The sequence below is a fragment of the Tupaia chinensis genome, unplaced genomic scaffold (genome assembly GCF_000334495.1).
Source record: "Tupaia chinensis unplaced genomic scaffold, TupChi_1.0 Scaffold000115_1, whole genome shotgun sequence".
NCBI classification, from domain to species: Eukaryota; Metazoa; Chordata; class Mammalia; order Scandentia; family Tupaiidae; genus Tupaia; species Tupaia belangeri.
The window spans coordinates 4,385,787-4,393,286 of NW_006159579.1; the positions used below are offsets into that span (position 1 = coordinate 4,385,787).

The 7,500-nt window shown below is 42.5% G+C and overlaps 1 protein-coding gene across 1 annotated transcript in view; it reads right to left on the reverse strand.

Moving 5' to 3' along the window:
- The window catches only part of SAMHD1 (SAM and HD domain containing deoxynucleoside triphosphate triphosphohydrolase 1), a 76,711-nt gene that overhangs the window by 47,575 nt on the left and 21,636 nt on the right, over positions 1-7,500 (reverse strand). The window lies entirely within an intron of this gene.

Here is a 7,500-nt window from a genome sequence, read left to right on the forward strand (position 1 = left end):
AAAAGACTAGAGAGAGAGAGAGAGAGAGAGAGAGAGAGAGAGAGAGAGAGAGGATACTTCTTACAACTGATGTGTATATTTAATGTTTCTTTTTCTAAATTTTGCTATAGGGTGCCTGTGTTAGCAAGACAGAGAAAGAAAGAGAGAGAGAGAGAGAGAGAGAGAGAGAGAGAGAGATGAGAAAGCACCCACTAGGGGGATGGCCACACTGCAATCTCTTCTCTTTCATTCTCCATTCAGGATTTTGGGCATGCATGTCTGTCTGGTGTGTGTTTGCTTGTTTTATTTTTTAAGACTTTTTTTTTTGCCATAGGGTGCATGAGCTCACAGGAGAAAGAGAGACAGAGACAGAGGAAGGATGAGAACTTGCTCCCCAGGGGGATGGCTGCACTGCAATTCCTTTTCTTCTTGGGATTTTGGCCATGCACACACACACACACCGAACATAATTTTCAAGCTGCTGGATCCAGGACTCGAACTGCAGGTGGCCATGTAGGAGTCCAGGACTTTAATCACCATGGTATGTTTTTCAAGTCTCTGGGTCCAGAATTAGAACTGCACAATTGGCCACGTGGGATCCAGCCACCTTCACCGGCATGCTACTAGCTGGCCTGTAACAATGTTTTATAGCCTAGAAAAGCCATCGTAAATCAACAGTTGATCATAAAATAGAGCGAATACAAGAAGTGCCCGTCAAAACTGGATTCGCCCTAGAAAGCGACATGCAGGATGAGAGTTTGCAAACAAGTAATTTATTTTGGGTGTGTACTCTGGGAATAGGAGAGCCTGGGAAGGGTGAAACAAAAAATGATAGAAAAACGGCACGAGGGTACCTAAACATGTTTGCAGTGGTGTCACGAGCAACTAGGGCTGATGCCCCAGCATCCTCAATGGCAGCACAGTCCAGAACTTTCTGTGATGATGATGCATTTTATATTTACCCTGTCCAACAGAGAAGCTACAAGCTGTAAGTGGCTACTGAGCACTTCAAATACAGCTAGCTTAATTGAGGAATTAAGTTGTTTTGTTTTGTTTTGTTTTCAGAGAGATTTTTGCTATAGGGCGCATGCGTTTGCCAGAAAGACAGAGAGAGACAGAGAGACAGAAAATGAGAAATCACTCCTTCCCCCACTCCCCGGGGGGGATGGCCATGCCACAATCCCTTCTCCTCCAGCCTCCTCTCGGGATCATGGGCACGCACACAAAGGCACCCCGTATGAGTTTGGAGCTACTGGGTCCAGGATTTGAACTACAGTCAACCATGTGGAAGTCCAGTGACATAACCATTACACCATCTGCTGGTCCCTGAGGAATTAAGTTTTAATTTAATCTAATTTTAATCTAAACTGCAGTTAGGGGCTAACATGCAGGACAGCGCAGCTCCAAGGAGTCCTGTAAAATTCATCTCAGAGTCATGAAGTGGCACATAAGAGGAACACATAGAGCATTCCTTCTCGAATTTTGTCTATTTTGTTCATCCGTGTGTCCCAAGTTCCTTGAAAAATGCTAGCATAGAGAGAGCCTGTCATACATATATTTTGAATGCGTCAGTAGTATTTGGATCCACAAAGATTGTGGTTCCCTTGAAAAGACTCCGAACAAATTCCATTTAGTTCAAATAGTAACCAGCTATTATACACAAGTATGTAGTAACAGGGATTTTAAGAGACTGTGGGGGCGGAGATGTGGTTACAGGGCCTGGGGCCTGATAGTGGCGAAGCCATGCTCTGTGAGGATGCCCCATGTGGGAAGGTTCCAGATTCACATTCAGAGACCTCCCTGAGTATGCCAGCATCTGCATGCCCATGATCTGGGGAGGGATGGACTGCAGCATCAAGACTCTATTGGTATTCTCTCTTTCTTACTCAAGAAAGAAATAAAATAACCTTTACAACTAAACAAGGGCCAGCTCCATGGTGCAGTGGTAATGTGCTACTCAAGAGAAGCTAGATCCCGGATGGTGACCACAGTTTGTCCCTGGCCCAATCAGCCTGTAACATACCTGGCATGCAGGCCAGTGACCAAGAACAAACAGGCTGGAGGACAAGAGGAAAGTGAAAAGTGTGTGACCAGCTCCATAGACAGTGCTCATCTCTCTCTCGTATATGTGCATACACACTCTATCATGAATAAAGAAAAACTCTTTAAAAAAAAAAGAGCCAGGTCCATAGCCTAATGGTTAGGAAGCTGGATCCCACATGGCCAACCATGGTTTGAACCCTAGCCCTGACAACTTGAGAAACACACAAGGCATATGTGCATGGATGCCCCAAATCCCAACAGGATGGAGAAATACAGGCAATGAAATTGTGGTGCTACTATTCCCTATTTTAGGGTACGTTTTCCCTCCCTCTCTCTCTAGTGAATGCATGTGCCCTCCGGCAATTTAAAACAAAAAACAGGGGCTAGCAAGTTGTGTGGTTGTTATGGCACTGGACTCCCTTATGGCTAAACACGGGTAGAGTCACGGACCTGGCAGCTTGCTTTCTCACTTTCTCCTCTCTTTCTCTTTCTCTCTCTCGCTGTCCCTCTCTGATCAAATCAGAATAAATAAATAAATAAAAAGTTAAATAAAAATTTCAATTTGACGAGAGACAGAGGGTCAGGAGGGCAGGAGTGAGAAAGCAAGCCACCAGGTCTGGGACTCGAACCATGGTCGGCCATGTGGGAGTCCAGCGCCCTTAACCACCATGCCACCTGCCGGCCCCTCTTTCTTTTTTTCTTTTTTTCTTTTTTCTCTTTTCTTTCCTTTCTTTCCTTTCTTTCTTTCTTTCTTTCTTGAGAGATTTTTGCTATAGATTTTTGCTTACCAGAGAGACAGAGAGGCAGAAAGTGAGAAATAACCTCCCAGAGTGGATGGTCATGCCACAATCCTTTCTCCTCCATTCTCTTCTTGGGATCTTGGGCTTACATGCACATGTGCCCGGTGTGAGTTTTAAACTGCCAGGTCTGGGACTTGAACCACGGTTGACTACATAAGAGTCCAGTGACATAACCATTATACATCTGCTGGTCCTGATCCCCTAGATTTTCTGACTCAGGTCTAAGTGGGGCCCAAGAATTAAAAATAATAATAATAATAAAATAAATAAAGGAAGGGAAGGGAAGGGAAGGGAAGGGAAAAGAAGGAAAGGGAAGGGAAGGGAAAGGGGAAAAGGGGGGAAAGAAGAGTCAAGATGAGGTGGTTCCTGAAGATTCTGATCCAAAAGATATTTATTCAGCTAAACGTCTATTATCATCATTTATCACTATGTACTTCTAATATCATTTATAGATTGAATATCCCTAAACCAAAATACATAGGACTGGAAGTATTTCAGATGCTGGGACCAGCAGATGGTATAATGGTTACGTTGCTGGACTCCCCCATAGTTGACAGCAGTTCAAGTCCCAGACCTGGTGGCTTAAAACTCACGCCCAGGCATGTGTGCATGTGTGCCTAAAATCCCATGAGGAGAATGGAAAAGGAATTGCAGCATGGCCATCCCTTCTGGGGTGTGATTTCTCACTTCCTGTCTTTTTCTCTCTCTGATGAGCACACGTGCCCTATCGCAAAAATCTTTCTCTTAAAAAAAAAAAGGTATTTCAGATATTCTGGAATTTCAGAATATCTGCATATACAGAATGAGACATCTTGGTGAGAGGACCTGAGTTCAAATAGAAAATTAATTTATGTTTCATAAACAACTTGTACACTTAGCTTGAAAATGATTTTTGTGGAATCATACTTTTTATTAGACTGCTTGCTCTTATTAATTGCATTTCAATTCACATTCTGCTTGCTCTGATCTTAAATTATTTAAATTGGAACAAAATTATACTTCACATTTACAGTGGCCTCACTCTCTAATATAGACTTCTAGTGAAAAAGAGGCAGAATGTTGTATTTTTTTTTTTATCCCCTAATTGTCTTTAGGCCCTGCAAGACTCTATTTTGTCCAGGTGGTTGTTTCGAAGCACATTGGTGCTTTCAGAACCTCTTGAAATATTTACAGATAATGAATCTGCAGCCAAAACACTCAATAAACAGCACCTGCACCTGCAGAACTTAGACATTGTCTAAATTTGGAAGTCAGAACTGAAGACTAGTGATTCGAATGTTCTAGGGAATATGACTTTTGGAAGATTTCAGAAATTTGAAGTGAAAACTTGAATCATTTAAAGTCTAACAGCTACAATTCTTCTCATGTAGTCTATTTTTGTCATTTTACTATAGTTATAATTAAACATGTCAGGTTAATAGTCCTTTTTTTTTTTGGAGAGGTTTTTGCTATAGGGTGCATGCGCTCGCCAGAAAGACAGAGAGAGAGATAGACGGACAGTGAGAAATCACCTCCCAGGGGGGATGGCCACGCCACAATCCCTTCGCCTCCATTCTCCTCTTGGGATGCTGGGCACGCATGCACATGCACCTGGTGTGAGTTTAAGCCACCGGGTCCGGGACTCGAATTGCAGTTGGCTACATGGGAGTTCAGAGACATAGCCATTATGCTAACTGCTGGTTCCATCAGGTTACTAGTCTTTTTGGTAACTAAGAGATTTTGTAAACATCACAGATTTGTAGAATTGTGCTCCTAAATTCCTTCGGGGCTGAAAGTAATAGTTCCCCGCACTCAGTACCCAGAAGAGCTAGTCCTCGCTTGTGCTAGCTTCACCTCTCATCCAGTGGTGTGCTGGTAAATGCTTAACTGGTTTGCTAATAATAAATAAACAAAAGCCTGATTTGTAGGATTTCCTGACTTCTACATAAATTATCCTCTATGGCTGATTTAAAGATATCAAAGATTTCACTGCTGGTTTTCAAAATTCCCCCAAATTTAGTAATCTGTTGAATTTATATCAAGCTGCTACAGCAGGACATTCCGAACTCAATCTGTATTATCCCTGGGTTATTAATCCATAATTAAATAAAATTTATCTACATGCCTATGTTTTAAAAAAAGAAAATAGTTTTATACAATACTTTTCTATTGAAACCACCTGCAGTATGACTGCAACCTGCCACATGAGGCCAGATGTGGAATTTCCTACTTACAGCATTATATTTCTGCTAATAAAAAGTTTCAAATTTTGGAGCATTTCAGATCTGGGATGCTCAACGTGTATTAAGCAACAGTGCATGAAGTAATTCTGTGTGTGCATTTATTTATTTGTTTCTTTGAAAGAGACATGCAGAAGGAAGGGGAGACAGAGAAAGAGGGAGCTACCTTCAATAGGGTCTTCCCACTACAATCCACCCCAGCCTTGCCAGCCTAGGTCATTAGATACTGGCTTGGTGTATAAAAGGAGGTGTCAGGACATGGACCAAGAACCTCCCCAAGTGTGCGCAGCTGCTTTAAGGACACACCACCATCTGATCCTATTATAATCTTTTGTTTTGATTCTTTGGTTACTGTTACCACAGACAACATTTAGCTAAGTGGAATTGGAGAAGATCCTATTTCACCACTGTTGCCAGTTGCCTAATGGAAACAAAATATCCAGTGTAAGGAAAAGTTATTTATTTACTGTTTTCCTTTTTTCTCTTTTAATTTGACAGAGAGACACAGAGAAACAGGGTGAGGGAGAAAGTACTCTTCAATGGGGCATGGGGCATGCTATAATTCCTTCTCCATTTTTCTATTTTACAGAGGTTTGTTTTTCAGGACCAGCACATGGCATAATGGTTACATCACGGGATTCCCACATAGTCAACTGTGGTTCGAGCCCTGGACCCAGTGGCTTGAAACTCACACGGGGCGCATGTGTGTGCATGTCCAAGAGCTCAGGAGGAAAAGGGAGGAAAATGGATTGCGATGTGACCATTTCCCCAGGGAGGTGATTTCTTGCTTTCTATCTCTCTTTCTCTCTCTGGCAAGTGCACACACTCTATAGCAAAAAACAAAAACAACAACAAAACAACAACAACAACAAACTCTCAGAAAAAAAAAAGATTAGTTTTTCAACTTGTGGAAGGTAGGATTTTTTTCTTTCTTTCTTTCTTTCTTTCTTTCTTTTTTTTTTTTTTTTTTTGGAGAGGTTTTTGCTATAGGGTACGTGCGCCAGAAAGACAGAGAGAGACAGAGATAAAAAGCGAAAAATCACTCCCCAGGGGGATGGCCACACCGCACTCCCTTCTCCTCAATTTTCCTCCTGGGATCCTGGGCACACACACACACATGCACCCACCGTGAGTTTAAGCCACTGTGTCCGGAACTTGAACCGCGGTCAGCTACATGGGAGTCTAGCAACATAGCCATTACGCTAATTGCTGGTCCTGGAGCTAGGATTTTTAACTACATAGTTGGCCATGAGAGATGTGGCTCCCTTTTCCACTAGGCCACAGACTAGTCTATCCTTTTTCTTTTTTCTTTTTTTTTCTTTTTTAACGACTTCATTTTTCTTCATGAGAATTATTGTTATTATTATTATTTAAATTATTATTAGTTTTTACTTTGCTACAGGACATATGCATTCATCAGAAAGAGAGAGAGAGAAAGTGAGAAAGCAAGACACCGGGTCTGGGACTCAAATCATGGTTGCCCATGTGGAAGTCCAGCACCTTTAACCACCACAGCACCTAATGGCCCCTTAACAAATATTTAAACAATGGATCCTCAGCTGAGATCTTTACTGGGTCTGGCTGCAAGCAGAACTAAAGGTGTTGCCAGGAGCAGCGCAAATAAAGGTGGGGCAAGAAAACAGCTCATCAGGGTTCAATGGAAGACAGGACATACTTTGAGTTGGGGTGTCTTCTGGTAAAACAAGCTAATCGTCTTCCAAATAAGCAACTCATCTCCCCTTGGCCAGGTTTCACATGCCATACACCTAATAGAAACCTAAAAGGTCACCAGGTTGCCAGCACCTTCCCAGTGAAGAGAAAAATGAGCCAGGGGCTGATTGGAAGATCCTAGAATGTTTTTAAGCTTGATGAGAGAGTGTCTTGCATTTCACAAGTTCCACCATATTGCTGAGCAGCTAGAGGGTTTTGGGGGTGCCTTTGGTTTTCCACACAAGAGCAGACTTCAGACTTCCTTCTAACTGGAGGCAGATCCCTGGAAAGAAAATTCCTTAACTTCTCTCTCCATCCCAACTCCCTTCCCATAGGAAGAGAAGTAAAGTAGCCTATTGTTTACTTAAAATTTTCCTTCAAGGGCATTTACTACCTGGTGTTAAGTGTGCTTCCACACTTATCTAGACTCTAGAACCTCTAGCCACACCTCTTTATTAATGTATGTTAGGTTTGTTCATTGGGAGAGAGAGATAGCACGCTGACCAAGGGTCCTGATGCCATGATCCACCCCTAGCTCCAGCCAGTTCTGGATCATGGGCACAAGTGTGCTAGCACACTCAGAGATGTCTCCAGATGTGAGTCTAGGACCATGCCACCTCTCGTGTCAGCCTCAGAAAGTGTAGCATTGTACTACAGTCAATGTGCCACAGTCTGGCCCCATGATTTTGTGCAGTGTCGTTAAATATAATACTAGAGATACAGAGTCTGAAGACAGCTTTAGGAAGACC